Here is a 26,054-nt window from a genome sequence, read left to right as displayed (position 1 = left end):
GAAGTGACTATCATGCATTATTTCACATAATTCTCTCATCTCTAGAAGTTGGGTACAATTATTACTTCCATATAACATATGAGGAAACAGGCCTTCCCAACAATATCTATCTGTCAAAATCTTATCTTTATTTCAGGTCTCACTCAAAAATCACCCTTTCTTCAACCCATTCCTGATTTCACTCTGCCTCTGGACCAGATGTATGATTTTTTTTCTCCTTTCAAATCTTCATCACATTTCATTAATGTCTTTGTTATTATTGTAATGATCACTTTTTAACTCCTCAACTAGACTGTAAATTATTAAAGGGCAGATTCTGTGAAAAATTCAAGAGTGCAGCCAGCACTTATTTGTTGGACAAATAAGTGATTCCCAGAAGAAGGGCATGCTATGCTTTGATTTCAACACAGAACAAGTTTTCATTGTAGATAGTCTGCTGCCTACCAGTTATAGTTCTCAAACACACCATAGTGTCTGTTGAAGGTGGCATTCAAACTATCAGGAAGGAAACCAGAGCACCTGAGATTCTGTAAACCCACACAGGTAAGCTAGGCTCCTATAATTTTGGAGATGGAGAATATTTTACAATTCTAGTCCACCCCTTTCATTTTACAGACAGGTAAACAGTTCATGAGAGGAGAATTGATCACCACCACCAGCTCCCGGCCCCCTGCCTCTACTCTCTTTCTGCCCACCTCCACCCACCCACCCTGCCCCAGTACACAGGCATACTACCCAGTTGGCAGAGCTCAATTAAAATCTACTTATTTCCACCCCCTGTTCTAGGTTCTTTGTTCTTCTCTGTTAATTTCACTATACATTGTATTCTTTAGGCTTTGAAAATCTCAGCCTACATTAAAAGTATTTGCTTGTGAAGAATATATACTGCAGACTGACACAAGGTAAGCTTAAATACTTAAAATTGTAGTTTACCTTATGATAAAAGCAGTTTGTTAACATTTTGTAAATTTATTTTTAATGACTCGTAACATTACTAGAAAAGTCAAACTTTTAACTGAATACCCATTTTCTTCACATTTTTCTCATTTATGTTTATTTTGAATATTGGTGTGAGTCATTTCTGGGTGGAAAGTAGGGTTTGAGGGATTTTTTCATTTCCTTTTGTATCTTTTTTTTTTTAATTAATTTATTTGACAGAGAGATAGAGAGAAGCACAAGCAGGCAGAGAGGCAGGCAGAGGCAGAGGGAGAAGCAGGCGCTCCGCTGAGCAGGGATCCCGATGTGGGACTTGATCCCAGGACCCCAGGACCACGACCCGAGCCGAAGGCAGCTGCTCAACTGACTGAGCCACCCAGGTGCCTCACTTTTGTATCTTTTTATATTGCTTGAAATTCTTAAAATAACATCAATCGCTTTTATAAAAATAGTGAAATTCTTCTTCTGAGGGAAAATAATGGCAAGTATCTAAACTTCTCTTCATTAAAAATAAACAAGTAGATAAAAGTTAAATTTCAGGGATACCTGGGTGGCTCAGTCAGTTGGGCGTCTGCCTCCTGCTCGGGTCGTGGTCTCAGGGTCCTGGGATCGAGTCCCGCGAGCCTGCTTCTCCCTCTTCCTCTGCCTGCCTCTCCCCCTGCTTGTGCTCTGTATCTTTCTGTCTCTCTCTCTCTGATAAATAAATAAATAAAATCTTTTTTTTTAAGTTAGATTTCAGTGTTCACACTTGAAATTATAGTTTTGAAATCTAAAATTTAATTTAAGGGCTTGGACTTGGATTCCAAATCTAAGGGGAATTCACAGATTAAAAATTTCTCTCCAGTGCTTTGGACTTTTGTTGAGTTTGCAGCTTATGCATATTGCACACAGCTTGATTACCCCAAAGTACTGGCCCAGTTAATTGCATTCAAATGCAAATTACAGCTATTAAGTCATGCTGGTCTTGAGCCAAAGTTTTGAGCCAAGTTTGTTAAGAGGAGTGTGTTTTTTTTTCTAACTGTGCAGGACTGAACTTGATAAGCTTTTTGGGATAGTCATTCATTCTTTTTGTTTTTTTATTTTGGAATATTGTAGAACTGAATCACTGAAAGATAATTTTATTAGTTATTTTTAATTGAGAACATTTCACCATTTACTGCCCCTCCTCTTTTATTTATTCATCAATAACACCACTTTTTTTCCTATCTCTTAACTGAATTTCATTTTTATTTTATTTTATTTATTTGAAAGAGAGAGAGCATGAGCAGGGGTTTGTGGGAGGTGGCAGAAGGAAAGGGAGAAGCAGACTCCCAGAAGCATCTGCCTTCGGCTCAGGTCATGGTCTCAGAGTCCTGGGATCGAGCCCCACGTCGGGCTCTGCTCCGCGGGAAGCCTGCTTCTTCCTCTCCCACTCCCCCTGCTCCTGTTCCCTCTTTCGCTGTCTTTCTCTCTGTCAAAATAAATAAATATTAAAAAAAAAAAAAAGAATTGAGTCTGGTTCAGATCTGTGAGATGAACTTGAGAGACTCAGTGGGGCACACATATCATACTAATTTAGTTATAACATGGTAAGGCCCTAAACAACACATCTTAATAGATCATGGTGAAAATGAAGAAGTAGGACTTATAAATGAAAGACATTCTTAACAGGATTTAGCATTATGGGAGAAGAATGATAGGGGATTAAGATATTAAACTTCCTGTCATTGAAAACATTCAGGCATAGCTAAAAAACCACTTGATGATACCATCAAAAAATACAGGCATCAACTGGAGAGAACACAGGGAAATATGATCTAAAAGTTCTTGGAGGTTCTCTCTCTTTCTCTCTCTCTCTGACAAATAAATAAATAAAATCTTTTTTTAAAAAATTTTAAAAAGGGACGCCTGGGTGGCTCAGTCAGTTAAGTGTCTGCCTTCAGCTCAGGTCATGATCCCAGGGTCCTGGGATCAAGTCCTGCATCAGGCTCCTTGCTCAGCGGGGAGCCTGCCTCTCCCTCTGCCTGCCACTCCCCCTTCTTGTGCCCTCTCTCTCTCTCTCTGACAAATAAATGAATAAGGTATTTAAAAAATAAAAATAAAACATCTTGGAGGGTCCTTCCAATCAGAAATTACGAATTTATAAAGTGGTTTTCAAAAATATCTCTAAATCCAGCAAGTGAAAGAATTTTGGGTAGAAGTTCTTAAGCTACTTTCATCACCTTATCTCCATTCTACCCCTTGTTTATTTGAAAAAAATTCTACCCAATCTTGAAAGTGTTCTTAGACTTTTTTTTTCTTTTTTAAGATTTTATTTTTAAGTAATCTCTACACCCAATGTGGGACTTGAACTCACAACCCCGAGATCAAGAGTCACATGCTCTACCGATTGAGCCAGCCAGGTGCTCCTAGACTCTTCTTTATGCCCTCACACTTAGGTTAGACCACGGCCCCTTTGATACACTCGCATTATACAGAGGCATTATTAACGTTATTAATTTACTTTGAATTTATCTGTTTTAAAGATGTCTTTCCCACTAGATTGTAAGCTTTTATAAAGTAGATACCGGGACGCCTGGATGGCTCAGTCACTTAAGCATCTGCCATCAGCTCAGGTCATGATTCAGGGTCCTGGGTTCAAGCCCCATGTCAGGCTCCCTGCTCAGCAGGGAGTCTGCTTCTCCCTCTCCCTCTCCCTCTCCCTCTGCCCTGGCCCCCAGCTCCTGTTCTCTCTCTCCTCTCTCTCCCTCTCTCAAATAAAATCTTTTTTTAAAAAAAGTAGTTACCATATCTTATATAATATTTTTGCATCTCCAAACAATGCATGTCATTTGATAGTCTATAAATATTTATGGATAACCGAAAATCTCTCTTCTGGCAACATTGCCCTTGAATTCCAAATAGCAATTAAGAGTTAACTGTGCTGTTTTTTTTTCTGAGATACTCTCTATTTCTAGGCCACTAATTCAGATGGCTGTCTTTTAGATTTCTTTACAGGCCTTCACTTCCTCATCTCTAAATCTTGAAACTCCTAAGTAATGGTGCCAGGTCCACTTTCCTTGCCTTTTTATACTTTCCCCATGGCTTAAATTCAATCTAGATGGCACTTACTACCCATTCATGCAACCATTTATTCAACAACTCTGTGCAAACACTATTTTAGGCATTGGAATATAGCAGAAAACAAAATAGGCAAAAACTTTTGCCCTCCTAGAGCTTACATTTTTTAGGAGAGAGAAAGATAAACAATATAAGTAAAATGTAATACGTGCTTGATGGTGGTTAATGTTATAGGAAAAAAAAAGGAGTATACACAATGCTTGGAAGGTAAGAATGTTTCATATTTTAAAGAAAACAATCAGAAAAAGTCTTAATGAATAGGCATCCCTGAGAAAGACCTGAAAGAAGTGAAGGAATGAGCCATGGGGAAACTGGAGGAAAAGCATCCCTAGCAGAGGGAAGAGCAAATGCAAAAACCTTCAGATCCAAATATGCTTGACCCTGTTTAAGGAACAACAAAGTGGGCAATATGGCTGGAGTAAAATAAGCGAGGAAGAAAACAGTGAGAGATGATGTTAGAGAGGTCAAAGGGAGGGGTGGGTAATACAAAGAAAAGGCCAGATGATTATCAGATTATCATACAAGGTAGACCTTCTAAACCATAAAATCGGGGAGTTGGGATACAATGCCATTGGGTTCTATTGAGCTAAGTAGTGACAGCTAACTGTGTTTTAATGGGATCACTCTGACCACTGGGTTGGAAATAAACTTAGGGAAGCTAGAGAGGGAATGAGAGAGATGGTTAGGTGGCTATTGCCATAATCTAGGCAGGAGATGATCTGACTTGGGCCAGGCTCAGCAATAAAGGTAGTGAGAAGTGATCAAGTTCTGAAAATGCACATATACACACAATTTATATCTAATTTTTTTTTATTTTGGAATAATTTTAGACTTCCAAAAAGTAGCAAAAATAGAATAAAGAGCTCCTATGTGCTCAGCTCCCCTAATATAACAACCTATATAAATATACTAGAATTATCAAACCAGAACATTACCATTAGTTTTCATAAAGTCCTTGTTTTGTTTCAGGGGGTCCAATCCAGGATGCACATTGCATTTAGCTGTCATGTCCTCTTAGTCTTCTTCAATCTGTGATTATTTCTTTGTATTTCAAGACCTTGACACTGTTGAGGAGTACTGGCCATTTCTTTTGTAGAATATTCCTCATTTTGGGTATGTGTGATATTTTCTTAAGATTTGATGGATTTTATGCATTTTTCTTTAATAATACCAAGAGAAGTAATGTTGTGGCCTTTGCAGTGCATCTTATCAAGAGGCAAATGATGCCAATGTGTCTTATCACCAGGTTGAATTCATCAGTTAACCTAACAAAATATCATAGACCTGGTCGCTTAAACAGCAGACTTTTTTTTTTTTTTTTTTTTTAATGGTTCTGGAGGCTAGAAGACCCAGATCAAGGTCTGGCAGTTTCGGTTTCTGGTAAGGACTCTCTGGCTCATAAACAGCTGCTTTTGTGCTGTGTAGAGAGTAAGTTCTCTGGTGTCTCTTCTTATAAGGACACTAATTCTATAAGATCAAGGCCCTATCTTAGAACTTCATTTAATCTTAATTACTTCAGTAAAGATTCTATCTCCAAATATAGTCACATTGGTTTAGAGTTCAAGATATGAATTTGTGGAGGTTGCAATTCAGTCCACAGCACCAGTGACTGTTAACTTTGATCATGTGGTTGAGGTGGTGTCTGCTGAATTTCTTCACTGTAAAATTATTATTTTGTCTTTGTAATTAATAAATATGGGAAGTTGTGTTGACAATATGATCATCTTTTTTCTTATACTTTCATCCACTAATTTTAGCATCTGTCAATGATTCTTATCTACAATAATTACTAGGAAATTTGCCTAATAGTGATTTTCTATTTTCATCTTTCCTTCTATTTTTATTAATTGGAATTCAACTAGAAGGAACAGCTGTCCTCATTCCCTCATTTATTTATTTCTTGCATTATTTATAATAAATATCCATGGACTCATGGACTCTATGGATTATAAACCATTAGGAAAAAAAAAAGAAGGAGGAAAGAAAGGGAAAAAAGGCAATGCTTCTCTTTCCTCAGTATATTCTTGACAGGGCAAAAACTACTGTGTTACTAATATCTGATGTATTGTAAACCATTGAAAATTACATATTAGGACTATTCTGTTCAAAATAAGTTGTGGGGCACCTGGGTGACTCAGGTGGTTAAGCGTCTCACTCTTGATTTAGGCTCAGGTCATGATCTCAGGGTCCTGAAATCCAGCCCCACGTTAGGCTCCATGCTGGGTGTGGAGCCTGCTTAAGAGTCTCTCTTCCCTTCCCTCTGCCCCTCCCCACCCCCTGGTCTCTCTCTCTCTCTCTCTAAAAAAATAAAATAGGAGCACCTGGGTGACTCAGTCATTAAGTGTCTGCCTTCAGCTCAGGTCATGATCCTAGGGTCCTGGGATCGAGTCCCGTGTGGGGCTCCCTGCTCCGTGGGAAGCCTGCTTCTCCCTTTCCCTCTCCCCCTACTTGTCCCTCTCCCACTCCCCCTGCTTGTGTTCCCTCTCTTGCTGTGTCTCTCTCTCTGTCAAATAAATAAATAAAATCTTTAAAAAAATAAAATAATAACTTATGGTTTAAAAAAGTTTTTAAATAATCTTTATACCCAACCTGGGGCTCAAACTCACAACTCCAAGATCAAGAGTCATATGCTCTACTGACTCAGCCAGCCAGGTGCCCCTAAAAATAAGTTATGATTTTTGAAAGCACAGAAAGCTTCAGTAAAATTTTTTAAGTGCCCACATATTTTAGTCACTAAATATTAAAATATAATGATATAAACTATATAAGACATACATCAAAGAAAACTATTAACTCAAACATCAAACAATTGTCAAAACTATTGTATTTTCTTCCCAAACGGTATCTCTGACTCCAGTCTGCCTTTCTTAAATTCATCCCAGCATCAGTGTCTAAGCACCAGAACACCTACCAAATTATCTACAAATTCTTTTTATATCATTAAGATTTTGGAAATATTTATCTGAATGTTTGGTTAAAAAAACTATTTAGTAAATGTATAAAATCAAAATATTAATAGTGTCATGAGCTCTATACACATGCATTTTTCTAAAAAAATACTTACCTAACAATCTGTTTTTTATTACTTTATTAACCTGAAAAGAATTCCACAGGATAGTATGGTTTCTGAGTTAAAATCAAAGAATAGTTTGATATCTGTGTTTCTAAGACACCCTATTTGCCATCTCCATACCTGAAAGTTCTGTGTCCTTTTCAGAATTTCTTTACCCTCATAACAGTTTAAACCTTCTGCACAAATTTACTTTCACCTAGATCACATTCATAATCCTTGTTCTTTATCAAATCCATGCTTTCATTTTTTATTAAAACAAAAATTTTTATTTTAATTCCAGCATAATTGAGCATTATATCAGTTTCAGGTGTACAAATAGTGATTCCACAATTCTTTACATTACTCAGTGCTCATCATGATAAGCGAATTCTTAATCCCCATCCCCTATTTCCCTATTTCCCCCATCCTCCCACCCACCTCCCCTCTGGTAGCCATCAGTTTTGTTCTCTGTAGTTAGGAGTCTTTCTTTTGGTTTGTCTTCTTTTTTAATTTGTTCATTTGTTTTGTTTCTTAAATTCAACATATGAGTGAAATCATATAGTAAAAATTCATGTCTTCTTGACGTATTCTGTTCTTTCTTTTTTATTTGGCTGAAAATTCCACATATTCGACTGTAACCTCCAGCAAGTTATGGATCATGTATCATGTACATTGCTTTGTGCCCAATGCCTATTATGTGCAATGGCACAAAGTAGATGCTCAGTAAATATCCAATGTGGAAAAGGATCAATGAATGGTACTTTCAAATGTTAATAAACATGAACTTCAGTTAAGGAAACACTAGCTGTTCTTCATGGAACATAGCCTCATCAGTTAAGTTGCACTAGCTTTTACTGCATGTGCAGGATATGTAGATGTGCCCATGGGTTTTATTTTGATCCTGCTATGTTTAAATTTGGGAAACAATTCAGCATAACATACTAAAAAGAGTTGGGAAGTTTCATCACACCAAATACCTATCATATTCTGACCTGAGAGTTTAGATTTAGAGGCAAATTCTAAATATAAATAAAATTTTATGAGTTTACACAAAAAAGAATGCTAACATGTGAACCATATTGTGTTACTATTTTTTGTTGCTCCTTACAGCTCCCTGTAGGCCTCGTTAATGCATATGTGATGCTTTCATTTGGCAACATCATACATCAATAATAGTATTCTCTAATTATTTTAATTTCTTAATGAATCTAAATACCAGATTAGTTTGTTTTGTGTTTACTGGTGGGTGGAATAATTTTAAAATGTAATATCTTTACAGGCTGGGGCCCCTCACCTCCCCGGGACTCCATGCCTAAGGCAGAGGCAAGGCCAGGATGGCAGTACCCAGACCACGTGCATGAGGCCCCTACTGTGTCACGAGAGTGCAGTATTCAGCATGAATCAGATGCTAGAGGAGATTGACACTTAGAAGGGAATCCAGTTGGTAACTTTGAATGACATGGCTGTGATGCTCCTTAATATCCCAGCCATAATGGGCACTATGCTCTATGCCATTCCTGCTAGAAAGTGGAGCCAAGTGGCAGTCCCAAATCACTAAGGTAATCACTAAGGTGATGCTGTCTACACTGGGCCAACTACAACTACACTGGGCACACTGAAATAGCACAGCTTCTACTTTCTTATGGGCTAACCTCAGGGTACGGATGATAGCAGCATCTCCAGCCTGCATGAAGTTGCTCTGAAGTGTCAAGAGGCCATTCATTCCGCCCCTTTGAAATCAACCCAGCCCTGAAGGCTGTCTGAGATAGAAAGCTATGACCAACAGATGACCTACTGCTCTGTAAGAATGACTGTTATGGACTGAAAGTCTATAACCCCCACACTCCCCACCAAATTCATATGTTGAAGTCCTAGCCCCCCCCCCCCCCAGTGTGATAGCATTTAGAGATGAGGACTTTGGAAGATAATTAGGTTTAGATGATGTCATGAGGGTGGGCCCCTCATGATGGTATTAGTGTCCTTATAAGAAAAGACACCAGGGGCCCCTGGGTGGCTCAGTCAGTTAAGCGTCCAACTCTTGATCTCAACTCAGGTCTTGATCTCAGGGTCATGAGTTCAAGCCCCACTCTTGAGTTCCACACGTGGAGCCTACTTAAAAGAAAAGAGAAGAGAAAAGAAAGAAAAGAAAAAAAAAAACACTAGCAAGCTTGCTGTCTGTGCACAAAGAAGTCATATGAGCATACAGCAAGAAGGCAGCCAACTACAACAGAAAGACAGTTCTCATCACGCACTCACTCAAATTGGCCAGCACCTTGATCTTGGACTTTGCAGCCTCTAGAACTGTGAGAAATAAACTTCTGTTGTTTAAACCTCCTAGTCCATGGTATTTTGTTATGGCGGCAAAGCCAAGACAATGACCTTTAAGACTTGCTTGCCTACTTAATCACCAAACTCCCATCTCCAACTGCCTTTCAGTGGTACTGAGCTGGATATCTACAACCCTCTTCAATATCAGCTTCCATATATATGGTGGAAAACTAAAGCCAAGAAAGAGTTGATCAGATTATCTACCCTAATTTTTTAAAGAAGTCACTACAGAAGCAAGAGCTTAGATTTGGAGGGATAGGGAGTGCAAAGGCTCAAGCCTAGATAGATGACCAAATTCCAGCTCATTCATGTGGAGATGCCTACCCATTTTGGAGGGGGGGGGGATGGGAGGGGAACTCTCCCTCTCCCCAGTCACAAAAATTAATTCCTAGGGCATTAAACACCCACATATAAAAACCAAAACTGTATAAATATTGAAGAAAATGTAAAATGTATGATATGAATAGAAAACCATGAAGGAAAAGCTTAATAAACTTAAGTACATAAAATTTTAAAACTGCAACCAAAAAGACACCATGAACAAAGTTAAAAGATAAGTAACAACTAAAGAAAAATACTGCTATATGTATTACAAAGGATTAATATACAGGATGTATTATAAAACACAAATCAATATGAAAATATAAAACAGATTTTTAAAAATGTGCAAAGGGTATGAATTGATCATTCACTGAACAGATAATACAAAGAAACAAAAACAAAAAACACAAAAAGATGCTCAACCTTACTGGTAATTAGGAAACTGCAAAATAAAACAATACTAGATTTTTTGTTAAAATAAATTGAATAATAATTTAAAAAACAGTAAATCAACAGCATTTTATACCCATCAGGTTGTTAATAATAATAATGACATTCTGATAGAATCTCAAGTGCCAACAACGGTTTGGTGCTCTTATATAGGTCTTGCAATGTGCCAAGTACTCTTTTCAGTCCTTTATGTGTGTTAACTCGCTTAATCCTGAGGATTAACCCTGTGGGCAGCTGCTATATTGTCATTCACATTTTACAGTTGAACTGAGGGACAGCATAGTCTAGTGATTTATACCAAGGTCCCACAGTTAGTGACTCTCAAGTTAACACTTTTTTTAAGATTTTATTTATTCATTTATTTGTTAGAGAGAGCGAGCACAAGCAGGTGGAGAGGGAGAAGCAGCCTCCCCCTCTGAGCAGGGAGCCCGACGTGGAGCTCGATCCTAGGACCCTGGGATCATGACCTGAGCTGAAGGCAGATACTTAACCAACTAAACCACCCAGGCGCCCAGCCAAGTTAACACTTTTAACAATTACATTAGACTAGCTAAAAATTGGTAGCAACCTCTCTGGATGGCAGTTTGGCTGTAATGAAAATTTTTAAATGAACACACAGACAAAAAAACTGTCAAGTCTTGAGTAATCTGGGATCTGGAATCTAAGAACACTTAGGTTGGAGTCTGAATCCACTAATTACTACTATCTAAGTATAAACAAGTCTCTTCATTTTTCTGAGTCCCAGAATTTTCATCTTTAAACTGTCTATATAATTTTTCCTATGTAGGTGTGTTGTGCAAATTAAAAGAGATAATATATATTAAAAACACTTTGCAAACAGGAAACAATATATTCTCATTTTACTGAATTTTTGTATTTTAAGGCAGCACCTCTTCCTGGTGCTTGAGTTTTTGCATTTACTGAGTAAAAATGTTTCAGTGGAAAATTAGTATTCTTTCTGAATTTGGTGAGCCCTGCAGTTTAAAAAAAACTGGTTTTAGAGCTAGTTGTCAGTATTTGTTAAGGACTAAATACAAGACTAAGGACTCACTGGAGAAAGGAACCTTTAGCCAAGAGATAAAAAGGATTCACAGTGCTTTCCCTTCAGAGTTTACCATTTCCTTGGACTTCACAACATGCATGTGGGCAAGAATTTAAATTTATTAAATAGTGCAGCAACATATAAAAGGTTTACACTGATGTATGGTAAAGTCCTTAAAAAATTATGGTAAAGTCCTTAAAAGCATAAAGCTGATGGTGTCAGACAAGACCTAATTCATAATCCTGCCTTCGTTCAGTTTTAGTAAAATAGAAATCATTCTATCTACCAGGAAGGGTTATCTTGAAGATTAATATAAGTAAAATGCTTAACACATGGAGTGTCTGGCACAAAGTACAGGCATACCTTGGAGTTATTACACATTCCAGACCACTGCAATAAAGCAAATATTGCAATAGAGCAAGTGAAATGAATTTTTTTGTTTCCCAGTACTTACAAAAGTTGTGTTTACTCTATGCCATACTTTGTTAACCGTGCAATAGCAGTATGACTAAAAAATATGTACATACCTTAATTTTAAAATACTTTATTGCTAAAAAATGCCAACCATCATCTCCGCTTTCATTGAGTCACACATAATCCTTTTGCTGGTGGAGAGTCTTGTCTCAATGTTGCTGCCATGTCTGCATCAACATTTGCTGCTTTACCTTGCATTTTAATGTTAGACATGGCTTCTTTCCTTAAACTTCATGAATCAACCTCTGCTAGCTTCCAACTTTTCTTCTGCAGCTTTTTTTTTAAGATTTTATGTCTTTATTCGTTTTAGAGAGGAAGAGAGACGGCAGGGGAAGGAGCAGAGAGGGAGAAGGACAAGCAGACTATGTACGGAGCATGGAGCCCAACATGGGGCTCAGTCCCATGACCCTGAGATCATGACCTCAGCCGAAATCAAGAGTTGGCCACTTAAGCAACTGAGCCACCCAGGCACCCCTCTTCTGCAGCTTCTCAACTCTCTCAGCCTTCATAGAATTGAACAGTCAGGGTCTTGCTGTGGATTAGGCTTTGGCTGAAGGAAATGTTGTGGCTGGCTTGATCTTTTGTCCAGACCACTCAAACTTTCTCCATATCAGCAATAAGGCTGTTTTACTTCTCATCATTCTCATGTTCACTGGAGTAGCACTTTTAATTTTCTTCAAGAACTTTTCCGTTGCGTTCACAACTTGGCTAACTGTTCAGCACAAGAGGCCTGGCTTTCAGCCTGTCTTGGTTTCCAACATGCCTTCTTCACTGAGCTTAATAATTTCTAGCTGCTGTAAAGTGAGAAACGTGGGACTCTTTCTTTCACTTGGACATGGAAAGGACATTGTAGGATTATTAATTGTCCTAATTTCAATTGTTTTGTCTCAGGCAATATGGAACAGTCAGAACACACACATTTATTAAGTTTGCTGTCTTATATGGGTGCAGTTTTTTGGCATCCAAAAACAATTACAATAGTAACATCAGAGATCACTAATCATAGATCACCATAACAAGTGTAATAATATAAAAGTTTGAAATATGGTTAGAATTACCAAAATGTGACACAGAGACATGAAATGAGCAAATGCTGTTGGGAAAATGGCACTATTAGTCTTGGTTGCTGCAGGATTGCCACAAAGCTTCAATTTGTAAAAAATCTGTGAAGCACAATAAAGCAAGTATTCCTATAAGTGCTTTGAGCTATTATTTCTGGCTGCAAAGAGAAGTCAGAAATAAGAGAAGAGTGAGCACTATTCAGAAAGTCAGGTAGTGATTCAGTAAAGTGTAGTGTCAGAAAAGATTTTTTGGAGGAAATGTGTTTTAAAATAGGCTTTATGAGAGGAAAAGTAGAAATGACATCTTCCAAAATACTCTCTTTTAGAATGGGTATTTTTATGTACTGGAACAAATGAATCTGAGTGTGGTGATTGCACTAGCAGTCAAAATTTAAATGTGAGAATAGGACTTTTGAGGCTGAATGTATGAAAACTAAATTGTACTGCTCTAGTTGTTCATTTACATCTAGATACCAATGCAAAAGTTGTTATAAACTTTGTCACACTTTCAAAAGAGATTGGCAGCCTTTCTCGTTAAAAAAAAATCAGGTTTTGCACAGAAAAAGGCAACATTGATGCTTTCTATTATTAAATTGAAGCATTTGTATCTAAAGGTGAAGCAGTAAGCAACACCTCAAGGGCAACTTAAATTCAAAGTTGCCTTTTATTTTGTTTTAATTAATTGATTTTATTTTTTGAACAGTTTTACGTTACAGAAAAATTGAGTGTAAAGTATAGAGTTCCTATATACCTCCTCCATCCTCCTCAGTTTCCCTTATTGTTAATATCTTGCATTAGTGTAGTACATTTGTTACAATCAATGAGCCAATATTGATACATTATTACTAACTAAAGTCCAGAGTTAGGGCTTACTCTTTGTATTGTACATTCTTGGTTCTGATAAATGTATAATGACATGTATCCACATGACAGTATCATTCAGAATAGATTAACTGGCCTAAAAATCCCCTTCTTCACTTATTTATCCCTCCTTTCTTCCCCCTGACCCCTGGCAACTACTGATCTTTTAAAACTGTCTCCATAGTTTTGCCTTTTCCATAAAGTTGCTTTTATTTTTAAGGTTTACTTATTTATTTGAGAGAGAGAGCATGAGCAGGAGAGGCAGAGGGAGAGGGAGAGAGAATCTCAAGCAGACTGTGTGCACTGAGTGTGGAACCTGACGCAGGGCTTAATCTCATGACTCTGAGAACATGACCTGAGCCGAAACCAAGAGTCAGAAGCTTAACTAACTGTGCCACCCAGGCGCCCCCCAGAAAGTTGCCTTTTTTAAAGCAAATATTTATAAGTCACATCTTGGCTAAGAAACCTATAAAATCAGCTACAAGAAGCACTGAACTATTGGGAAATCATTTTATAAAGAACAAAGGTAGGGGCACCTGGGTGGCTCAGTTGGTTAAGCGACTGCCTTCAGCTCAGGTCATGATCCTGGAGTCCCAGGATCGAGTCCCACATCAGTCTCCCTGCTCAGTGGAGAGTCTGCTCTCCCTCTGACCCTCCCCCCTCTCATGCTCTCTCTCTCTCTCTCTCTCAAATAAATAAATAAAATCTCAAAAAAAAAAAAGAACAAAGGTAGAGGTCACTTGCTATCACAAGGAGAAATAATACATGGCTGAATGAAATCACTGATGTGGAGATCATTGAATGAAATTATGTGCAGAATACAAACCAAATATTGACATCTGTGTGGCACATCTGTGAGGGAGAAGGGCTTGACAATTTTATTTTGTTACAGAAAATCTATGCCATTAATGGAGATTTTCCTTTTGTTGTAGAAAAGCACCTTCAACATCTTTATGATACAGGAGGTTTACCAGTGGAAAAGAATTTTCAGTGCAGAACAGACATATTTTCTAATTTGAAATCTCAGACGCACACAATTTTTCCCATTTTCAATGCATTGGTTGGCTCCTTTAAGTTATTTATGTACAAGTCTATTTCCCCCACTAGATTGTAGCTTGTCTTTGTAGGATTTATCTTTACATTTCCCAGTGCTTAACACATAAGTAAATGGACAATTGCTGTCTGGCAAATGAACTTTATAAACAAAACATATGTAAAAAATTCTCCTTTCACTTCTCACAGTTCTCAATAAAACTGACCCATTACTTTATAAATATTATTTTTTAATAAATGAAGTATTTTTCTTTTTTTTTAGATTTTTATTTATTCATTTGAGAAGGAGTGAGAGAGAGAGAGAGCTGGAGGGAAAAGGAGAGAGAATCTGATCAGACTCTGCTGAGTACAGAGCCCAACATGGGGCTCAATCTCATGACAGTAAGATCATGACCTGAGCCGAAACAAGAGTCGGACACAGCCAACTGAGCCACCCAGGTGCCCCCCCACAAATCAAGTATTTTTCTAGACATTTTAAATAATAAACTTAAAAGATGCTTATGGTAAAAAAGAAAAAAATTAAACATTGTAAAATGATATAATGGAAAACAATAGCCCTTCCTTACCAACTCATTATTCCCATTTCCCAGAGATAGCCACAATTATTGTTTTGTGTTTAGCCTTTCAGAAATGTGCTATGCATATATACTCATACTATTATGTAATTTCATATATATTTTACCTTTAAAAAGGTATTCTCATGGTTCCTACTAAGGCCTGAAAGCTGAGTATCACAGGTGAAAAATATGTGTTCAAAAGAGATGCGCTATGTAGATAATGCTTAGGTCATTCCATAGCCATCTCCTATTTCCAGCCTATATATGAGAAGTCTAGAGAAATTGAAAAGTGAGGATTTCTTTTAAGAGCATTATTACTGTGTATACTTCTCTCTTGTAGCAAGCCAAATAAGAAATGGATCAGGAAATGTATTTATTGGGGCACCTGGGTGGCTCAGTTGTTAAGCGTCTGCCTTCGGCTCCGGTCATGATCCCAGGGTCCTGGGATCAAGCCCCACATCAGGCTCCCTGCTCTGTGGGAAGCCTGCTTCTCCCTCTGCCGCTCCCCCTGCTTGTGTTCCCTCTCTCACTATATCTCTCTGTGTCAAATAAATAAATTTAAAAAAATGTATTTATTGAGAATAGGGGTGTCTGCCAGGAGAAGGACCTACATGCAATAGTGTTTTTCCCTTTCCTCCCCACCTCCCTACCTAGATACTTACTGAGCTGCAGAAACCTGCTAAACAAGTGTTACAGGACAGAAGTAGAGCTTGGTGACAGAAATGGGAGAAGTTGACTGTTGCCCACTGGGATTGATGTAAACAGAGGTAAGCATTTGATTCTTTCCTAGAAAAATTGAGTGAAGAGGATTTCTGCTTCTGGCTGTATGGTATACTAGACATTCATTGAATCCCCCTTCTGATAAATCAAACATTCTAGATAAAAACTTACATACAGATAAGCACCAAAGGCATGATCCATGAAATAAATTATTGATAAGCTAGGTTGAATTAAAAATTAAAAACCTCTGCTCTGTGAAGATACTGTAAAGAAAATGAGAAAACAAGCCATAGATCAGGTGCAAACATTTGCAAAAGACACATCTGATAAAGGACTGTTATCCAAAATATACAAAGAACTCTTAAAACTCAACAGTAAGAAAACAAATAACCCAATTAAAAAAATAGTCAAAGACCTTAACAGACACCTCAACAAAGAAGGTACAGTATACAGATGGCAAATAAGCATAATGAAAAGATGATCTATGTCATATGTCATTAGGAAAATGCAAATGAAAAGAATGAGATACCACTACCCACCTAACAGAATACCCAAAATCCCGAACACTGACCACGCCAAATGCTGGCAAGGATGTGGAGCAACAGGAACTCTCATTCATTGCTGGTGGAAGTGCAAAATGACACAGCCACTTAGGAAGACAGTCTGGTGGTGTCTTATTTTATTTTACTTTTTTAATAATTTTTATTGTTATGTTAATCATACATTACATCATTAGTTTTGGATGTAGTGTTCCATGATTCATTGTTTGTGCATAACACCCAGTGCTCCACGCTGAATGTGCCCTTTGACAGTCTGGTGGTGTCTTAAATCTAAACATACTTTTACTCAATCAAGCAACTGTGCTCCGTGGTATTTACCTAAAGGAGTTGAAAACTTAGGTGCACACGAAAATCTGTATACAGATGTTTATAGCTGCATTATTCATAATTGCCAAAACTTGGAAGCAACCAAGATGTCTTTAAGTGGGTGAACGGATAAACAGTGGCAAATCTAGACAATGGTATATTATTCAATGTTAAAAAGAAATGAGCTATCAAGCCATGAAAAGACGTGGAGGAAACTTAAATGAATGTTACTAAGTAAAGGAAACCAATTTGAAAAGGCTACATAGTGTATATATACAACCACATGACCTTCTGGAGAAGGCAAAACTATGGAGATACTAAAGATTAGAGTTTCTGGGTGCCTGGGTGGCTCAGTCGCTAAGCATCTGCCTTCAGCTCAGGTCATGATCCCAGGGTCCTGAGATCGAGCCCCGCATCGGGCTCCCTGCTCCACAAGAGGTCTGCTTCTCCCTCTCCCATTCCCCCTGCTTGTGTTCCCTCTCTCACTGTGTCTCTCTCTGTCAAATAAATAAATAAAATCTTAAAAAAAAAAAAGATCAGAGTTTCTAGGAATTGGGGAGAGGGAGGGATGAATAGGCAGAGTACAGAGTATTTCTAGAACAGTGAATATTATAATGGTAGATATGATATATATGATATTATAATGGTATGATATGATATTATAATGGTAGATACATGTAATTATAAATTTATCCAAACTCTTAGAATGTACAACATCAAGAGTGGACCCTAATGTGAACTACAGAATATGGGTGATTATGATGTGTCATTTTAGGTTCATCAATTATAACAAATGCCTCACTCTGATGTGGGATGTTAATACTAGGGAAGCCTGTACATGTGTGAATGTAAGAGGTATATGGGAAATCTCTGTACCCCGGTTTTGCTGTGAACCTAAAGGTGCTGTAAAAAAATAAAGCCTTTTCTTAAAAACAAACAAACAAAACCCGTATTTAAAATGAAAAAATTAGGGGCGCCTGGGTGGCTCAGTCATTAAATGTCTGCCTTCGGCTCAGGTCCTGATCCCAGGGTTCTGGGATCAAGCCCCGCATCAGGCTCCCTACCCGGCGGGAAGCCTGCTTCTCCCTCTCCTATTCTCCCTGCTGTGTTCCCCCTCTTGCTGTCTCTGTCTGTCAAATAAATAAATAAAATCTTTACAAAAAAATGAAAAAATTAGGACAGCCCTTTCGGGTCCCCTCCCTCTTCGGGAGCTTTGTACTATCACTTTGCTATTGTTCAATAAACTTTGTTTGTTGCCCACCAAAAAAATTAATAATAAAATGAAAATGAAAAAATTAAATGCATTGTTGAACTTAGGCTAGAAACAACAAAGTTTGAACCTTTTGCCATAAAAGAGAGCTGGAGGTGGCCTTTGTCTGATCTGTGTATTAGTGTGGGCAGACCTGGGTTTTAGTAACCCATCTATACCAGGAACAAGAAGCAAAATCTGAGGTCTGAGAAATATCAGATAGGAGAAACCTCTGCCTAAAAGTAAGATCTGGAAAGAGTGATACCCTTAGTATGTAAACTAGGAAAAACTATACCAGACAATGTGAGATTGTAACTATATGTGCATGTTTTGTTTGGGATCTGGATAGAAGGGAAAAAATATATATCTCACCTCATATTTCCTAATCATAAGCTTGAGCTCCACCTATATGGCCCATAATACTCCAAGCCAACAATTTCAAGAAAATCAGATATGCAATGATTGCAGTTACAGAATTATCAGAAACAGAGTACAAAATAACTATGTTTGATATACTTCAAGAATTAATAAACAGAAATAAAAAAAAGAGACGGGAAAAAAAGACTACTGAAACTGGCTAATGAAATTTGAAAGGGAAAAACACAGAAACTCTAGAAATATATTTATAATTAAAACTGAAAACTCAGGAGATAGATCAAATAGTAAGTTATACCTAGCTGAAGAAAGGAGGATAGACCTGCAAAATAGATCTAAAAGAATAACACAAATGTAGCACAGGGAAGCAAAGACATGAAATATAGTTAAAGAGATCTTAAGAGATATGAAGGATAGAGTGAAAAAGCCTTGCGTATGTTCCATTCTAAGACCCAGAATGATTAGAGAGAATGAGGAAATTATGGATTGATTTCTTTTTTTAAAAAAAAAGATTTATTTATTCATTTGAGACAGAGAGAGCATGAGCAGAGGGGGAGAGGCAGAGGGAGAAGCAGACTCTCTGCTGAGCCAGGAGCCCCAACGTGGGGCCCGACGTGGGCCCCAATCCAGGACCCAGAGATCCTGACCTGAGCCCAAGGCAGATGCTTAACCATCTGAGCCACCCAGGTGCCCCTGGATTGATTTTTATTTATGTTGCTTATGATCTTTTGGCTTCCTCAATCTGAAAGTGTATGACTTTCAAGAATTCATGAAAATTTTCAGCCATTATCTTGACTCGTAATTTTTTATTTGAAATGTCTTTTTTCTTTTTTCTTCATTTAAAAGATGTTTCACTGAGATATAGAACTTTAATTTGCTAGTTATTTCCTCTCATCATTTTGAAGATGTCATTCCAATATCCTTTGGTTTTGGGACAGCAGTCAATCTAATGGTCATTCTTTGTAGGTTTGCTGGATTTTCTTTCCTCTACTTTTAATATCATCTGTTTGTCTTTGGTATTCTATAGAAACTCAGTAAATAAACTTGAGAGAGGAAAATGATCCCAGAAATTTCTGAGATACAGGAGGAATGGTGAACAAAGAAAAAAAGTAAACATAATTAAAGCTAAAAAAAACTAATAAAATGTTCAATTATTGCCATTTCAAGAAACCAAGATAGAATTAAATTATTATACCACACTTTTAAATTATGATGCAATTAAGTGAAAATAATTGCAAAATTATAATTTAAATAATCCCAAACTTTTAGAAATTAAAAAAAATTTTCTAATGGAAATTTGGACATATTATTAAAAGAGAAGAATAATATAAAAACTTCTTATAAGAAAATTAGAAAATTAATTTTTCAAAAGTATTTTAATAAACATTTCTAATTTAACAAATAAGGAAAAGAATAACATAATAGGTAAAAGGAAGACTATAGTAAAGAGCAAAGAAATAAAAATAGAAAACAAAATAGTATCATCAAAGACAAAATTGGAATTTTTTTTTTAAGATTTATTTTTAAGTATCTCTACACCCAATGTGGGGCTCAAAATCACAACCCCAAGATCAAGAGTCACATGCTCCACCGGCTGAGCCATCTGGGTGCAAAATTGGAATGATTAATACAACTGTAAACTCTAATCAAAAATATAAAGGGCCAAACAACAAAAAAGAAATAAAAGGCATCCAAATTGGCAAAGTAAAACTTTCACTATTTGCAGATGACATGATATTATATATAGAAAACCTGTAAGACTCCACCAAAAAACTGCTAGAACTGATAAATGAATTCAGTTTGATTGCAGGGTGCAAAATCAACGTACAGAAATCTGTTGCATTTCTATACACCAATAATGAAGCAGCAGAAAGAGAAATTAAGAAAACAATCCCATTTACAATTGTACCAAAAACCGTAAGATACCTAGGAATAAACCTAACCAAAGAGGTAAAAGACTTGTACTCTGAAAACTATAAAAGTGATGAAAGAAATTGAAGATGATACAAAGAAATGCAAAGACATTCCTTGCTCATGGATTAGAAGTACAAATACTGTTAAAATGTTTATACCACCCAAAGCAATCTACACATTTAATTCAATCCCTATCAAAATACCAACAGCATTTTTCACAGAACTAGAACAAACATTTCTAAACTTTGTTTTGAACTACAAAAGACCCCAAATAGCCAAAGCAATCTTAAAAAAGAAAAGCAAAGCTGGTGCCATCATTATGGACTTCAAGTTATATTACAAAGCTGTAGTAATCAAAATAGTATGGTACTGCCACAGAAATAGACACATAGATCAACAGAACTGTATGGAGAGCCCAGAAATAAAACCATGATTAGATGGTCTATTAGTCTTTGACCAAGCAAGAAAACATATTCAATGGAAAAAGGACAGTCTCTTTAACAAGTTGTGTTGGGAAAACTGGACAGCTACATGCAAAAAGAATGAAACTGGACCACTTTCTTACAGCATACACAAAAATAAATTCAAAATGGATTAAAGACCTAAATGTGAGACCTGAAACCATAAAAAACTTAGAAGAGAACAGAAGCAGTAAACTCTTTGACATCAACCATAGCAACTTTTTTTCTAGATATGTCTCTTGAGGCAAGGGAAACAAAAGCAAAAATAAACTATTGGGACTACATCAGAATAAAAACTTCTTCACAGCAAAGGAAACAATCTATGAACCTAAAAGGCAACAAAACTAAAACAATCAACAAAACTACAGAATGGGAGAAAATATCTGCAAATTAGATATCCAATAAAGGGTTAGTATCCAAAATATATAAAGAACTTATTCAACTCAACACCCAAAAAACAAATACTCAAATTAAAAATGGGCAGAAGAGATGAACAGACGTTTCTCCAAAGAAGACATACAGATGCCCAAGAGGCACATGAAAAGATGTGCATCATCCCTTACCATCAGGGAAATGGAAATCAAAACCCCCAGAAGATTTCATCTCATACCTGTCAGAATGGCTAAAATCAACAACACAAGAAACAACAAGTGTTGGCAAGGATGTGGAAAAAAAGGAACCTCTTGCACTGTTGGTGCAAACTGGTACAGCCTCTGTGGAAAACACTATGGAAGTTCCTCAAAAAGTTAAAAATATAACTACCCTGTGATCCAGCAATTGCACTACTGGGTATTTAACCAAAGAATACAAAAACACTAATTCAAAGAGATACATGCACCCCTATGTTTATAGCAGCATTATTTACAATATCCAAGATATGCAAGCAGCCCAAGTATCCATCTATTGATGAATGGATAAAGAGGTGGTATATATATATAATGGAATATTATTCAGCCATAAAAAATGAAATCTTGCCATTTCCAATAAAATGGGTGGAGCTGGAGAGTATAATGCTAAGTGAAATAGTCAGAGGAAGACAAATACTGTATGATTTCATTCATATGTGGAATTTAAGAAAAAAACAAGCAAACAAAGGGGGGAAAAAGAGAGAGAGACAAACCAAAAAAGACACTTAACTATAGAGAACAGACATGGTAATCAAAGGAGAGGTTGGTGGGGCAATGGGTTAAACAGGTGATAGGATTAAGGACAGCACTTGTGATAAGCACTGGATGTTATATGGAATCGTTGACTCACTATTTTGTACACCAGAAACGAATATAACACTGTATGTTAACTAACAGGAATAAAAATAAAAAGTTAAAAAAGTGATAAAGGGCACAACTTAAAAATATTAGGAATGAAGGGGAGTCTGGGTGGCTCAGTTAAGTGTCTGCCTTCAGCTTAGCTCATGATCTCAGGGTCCTTGGATCGAGGTGAGAGTTGGGCTCCCTGCTCAGCAGGGAGTCTGTTTCTCCCTCTCCCTCTGCCCCTCTCCACAATTCATGCTCTCTCTAGCTCTCTTTCTCTCTCTCTCAAATAAATAAAATCTTTAAAAAAATATTAAGAACAAATAAATAAACAAAAAAAAAAACATGTAGCAGGTATTTTAAAACATTCTAAACAACCTTATGGCAAAGAGTGTTGAAATACATACAAAATAGACAAATCTCTAGAAAAATATAATTACCAATCTAAAATAGAAATCTGTATAGTTATATGGCAAAAAAATAGAACATGTATGATCATGTAGCAATAAAAGAAATTCAATCACTAGACCAAAATTTTCATAAAGAAAACTCTAGACCCATATAGTTTTATGTGCCCTACCAAACATTCAAGGAAATTTTGATCATTCATTTTTTTTTCAGGAAGTATAAAAAAAGGGGACATTCTCCAACTTCTTTAATGAAAATGGTATGAAGTTAATATCAAATTCAGAGAAGAATGCAAAAAAAAGGAAATTATAGCCTGTATCTCCCTCCTAATTAACGAATCAATCTTAAATGAGATATTAGCAAATTTAGCCTACAAGGCATTATTAAAGTAGATACATCAAGTCAAAGTTTATTTTATTATAAGAATAGAAAGTTCATTTAATATTAGAATATCTAATTATCTGTATTAAAATTTTAATATAGAAAAACTTACTCTTATCATAATAGATTTAAAAAAGCATTGTATAACATTTAACAATCATTTTTGATAAAAGCTATTAGTAAACTAGGAATAGAAAGGAACTTCCATAATTTTATAAAAGATACCTACACATGTCTACAAAAACACACAAAATACAACAAGTATCCTACTTAATGGTGATAGATCAGAAACAGGAAAGGATGTCCATTATGGCTCCTCTTTTCAGCATGGTCCTGGAGGTCCTAGTTACTACAATCTGGCCAGAAAAAGAAATAAAATGTAATCAGGATTGGAAAGAAAGAAATAAAACTGTTATCATTTGCAACTGATCATCACTATTGAAAACAAAATAATCTATATACAAAATTGTTATTATCAATAAGGTTGCTAGCTAGAAACCATTATTAAAAAGTCAATTGCAGGGGTGCCTGGGTGGCTCAGTCGTTAAGCGTCTGCCTTTGGCTCAGGTCATGATCCCAGGGTCCTGGGATGGAGCCCCACATCGGGCTCCCTGCTCTATGGGAAGCCTGCTTCTCTCTCTCCCACTCCCCCTGCTTGTGTTCCCTCTCTCACTGTGTCTGTCTCTGTTAAACAAATAAAATCTTAAAAAGAAAAAAGTCAATTGTATCTCTGTATACTGGCAACAAACAGATAAAACTTTTTGTTGAGGAGAAGGAATGATCAAAGAAAGACCTACAATCTGTAGACATTTAATCTGTGACAGAAATGGCAATGGAGATGAGTGGGAAAGGAGGAATTTTCCATAAAAGGCACTAGAAAACTGAATAAGGAAGAATGTGAAAGTGTACCCTAACCTCACATCAAATGAAAAATAATAGAAATAAATCTACGTGTGTTAGAGACCTAAATATAAAAGGCAAAATTATAGACATTTTATAAGATAATACAGAAGATGGTATCCATGATCTCAGATAGGGAAGAATTTCTTAAACAAGATACAAAAAAGCACCAACTGGGGGTGCCTGGGTGGCTCAATTGGTTAAGCGGCTGCCTTTGGCTCAGGTCATGATCCCAGCATTCTGGGATCGAGTCCTGCATGGGGCTCCTTGCTCAGCAGGGAGCCTGATTCTCCCTCTCCCTCTGCCTGCCTATCTGCCTGCTTGTGATTTCTCTCTCTCTCTCTGTCAAATAAATAAATAAATCTTTTTTTAAAAAAAGGCACTAACTGTAAAGGAAAAGATTGAGAAATTTGGTTACATTGAAACTAAGAACTTCTCTATCAAAACACACTATCAGTGAATCTACAATTATCTCAGAATGTAAAAAATTTTGCTGAGTTAAAAAGAAAACACGTTATAATCAGAGAGTGAGACAAATTCTAAGAGACTCCTAACTCTAGGAAACAAACTGGGGGTTGCTGGCGGGGGGAGGTGGGTGGGGGGATGGGGTAACTGGGTGATGGGCATTAAGGAGGGCACTTGATGTAATGAGCACTGGCTGTTATACACAACTGATGAATCACTGAGCTCTACCTCAAACTAGGAATACAGTATATGTTAATTAAGTGAATTTAAATAAAATAAAATAAATACACATTATCAAGAGTAAAGATGAGCAAAAACCTATGGAAATTTATCTGCTTACATAAAACTGACAATGGGTTAGTATGAAGAATACATAAAGTATTCCTACAATTTACTTAGAAAAAGCCAGAAAATGATAAATTTAAAAAGCGATCAAAGGATTTGAGTAAGTCTTAAATAACCTCAATCTGGAAACATCTCAAATATCAATGGAAGGTAGAATAGATAAATAAATTATGGTACAGTAGAATGTTATAGGGAAATTAACAAATGAACCACAACGTTGGTATAATTCATAAAGGTTAAAAAAAGATGTTAAGTAAAACATCATAGAAGTCATAGAAGAATACATACATAAACATTTTTAAACAAACAATTATTAGTGTCAGACCAAGTATTTTACAATTATTCATTTACTTAATCTTCTAAACAATTCAGTGATGTAACTGCTATTATTATCTTCAGTTTACAGATGCAGAAACTGATGTATAGAAAGATTAAGTCACTGCCCAAGATCACATCAATGGGGCGGGACCTGATTTAAAATCAGACAATCTGTCTCCAGGGTCTGGAATATACCTCCATTCATATAAAGTTCAAAAGCAGGCACAGCTAAGCAACATTATTATTTAGTAATATATGTGTATTGGGCAATAAATGTGGCAAAAACTATTATTAAATGTAAAACAAAACAGTACAAAATTTACAATTACCTGTTGTAGGGAAGGGAAGGGAATGCAACCTTAGAGGGAAACAGAAGGATTCAAAGAAATTGGCAATGCTCTCTTTCTTAAGAGAGCATCTAGGAGGTGTGTATATAGATGTTAATTTTATTGTTGATGTTGTTATTCTGTAGTGTACATATCCATAACATGCAGCCTTTTTTTGGTATGCTATATTCCTGAATTAAAAAAAAAAAAAGGTTAAAAAAGAGAGGCTAGCCTCTGAACCCTGAACAGAGGAAGAGTCCCTGCAGTGGAAGAGAAACCTGTACTCGAGAAGTTTTCTGTGATCTACATGTGTGCCAGAGAAGATAGTTGGGCTGAATCCTCTTGAAAGGATCCTACCCCTACAGACACCCGGGGTAAGGGTATGTGGATAATATCTGAGAAGCCAGGGCCCGCCTGAGAGAGCACAGTGTAAGGGAGGGCTCTCTCTGGGGAGTAGGGATGGAGAGAGGTGTCCAGAGAGCTCACAAAAGCAGCCCAAGAGAGAAGAGCCAGCATCTGAATAACTGCACCGGAAAGCAGACATGAGAGGTAGCAGAAGGAGAAAGGATAAAAGGGTAGAAGAATAAGTTAGAAGAGTGAAGGGAGAGCGGACGAGCTTTGAACTGGTTAAAATTAAATTCTTGATACTAGACTAGACTGGAGTCTCTGTTACCTATAAATGAGGCTTTTTGTTAATTTATGGAAGTGACAGGGAAAAATTAAGGGGATCTGCCTGAGATACTGTCCAAAAAAGAAAGATTTTGCAGAGCTTGTTTGAAGCCCAGTGGGGAGAACCAGTAAAGATGTTTCCCACTTGCACTTTACCAAGTTCAATAAACTAA

At 36.8% G+C, this 26,054-nt stretch overlaps 1 long non-coding RNA gene across 3 annotated transcripts in view; it reads left to right on the top strand.

Moving 5' to 3' along the window:
- LOC141370142 (uncharacterized) overlaps positions 1 to 26,054 on the top strand; it is a 69,720-nt gene that overhangs the window by 5,332 nt on the left and 38,334 nt on the right. For all 3 annotated transcript variants that reach the window (XR_012373931.1, XR_012373932.1, XR_012373933.1), the window contains exon 3: positions 15,889 to 16,001. This is a non-coding gene — a long non-coding RNA (uncharacterized lncRNA). The remainder of the gene's footprint in view (positions 1 to 15,888; positions 16,002 to 26,054) is intronic.

Source organism: Callorhinus ursinus, unplaced genomic scaffold (assembly GCF_003265705.2).
Source record: "Callorhinus ursinus isolate GAN/ISIS: 27379988/994484 unplaced genomic scaffold, GSC_fseal_2.0 scaffold27, whole genome shotgun sequence".
NCBI lineage: Eukaryota > Metazoa > Chordata > Mammalia > Carnivora > Otariidae > Callorhinus > Callorhinus ursinus.
Note: the sequence above shows the minus strand (reverse complement) of the source record. Positions and strands in the feature narration are given on the sequence as shown.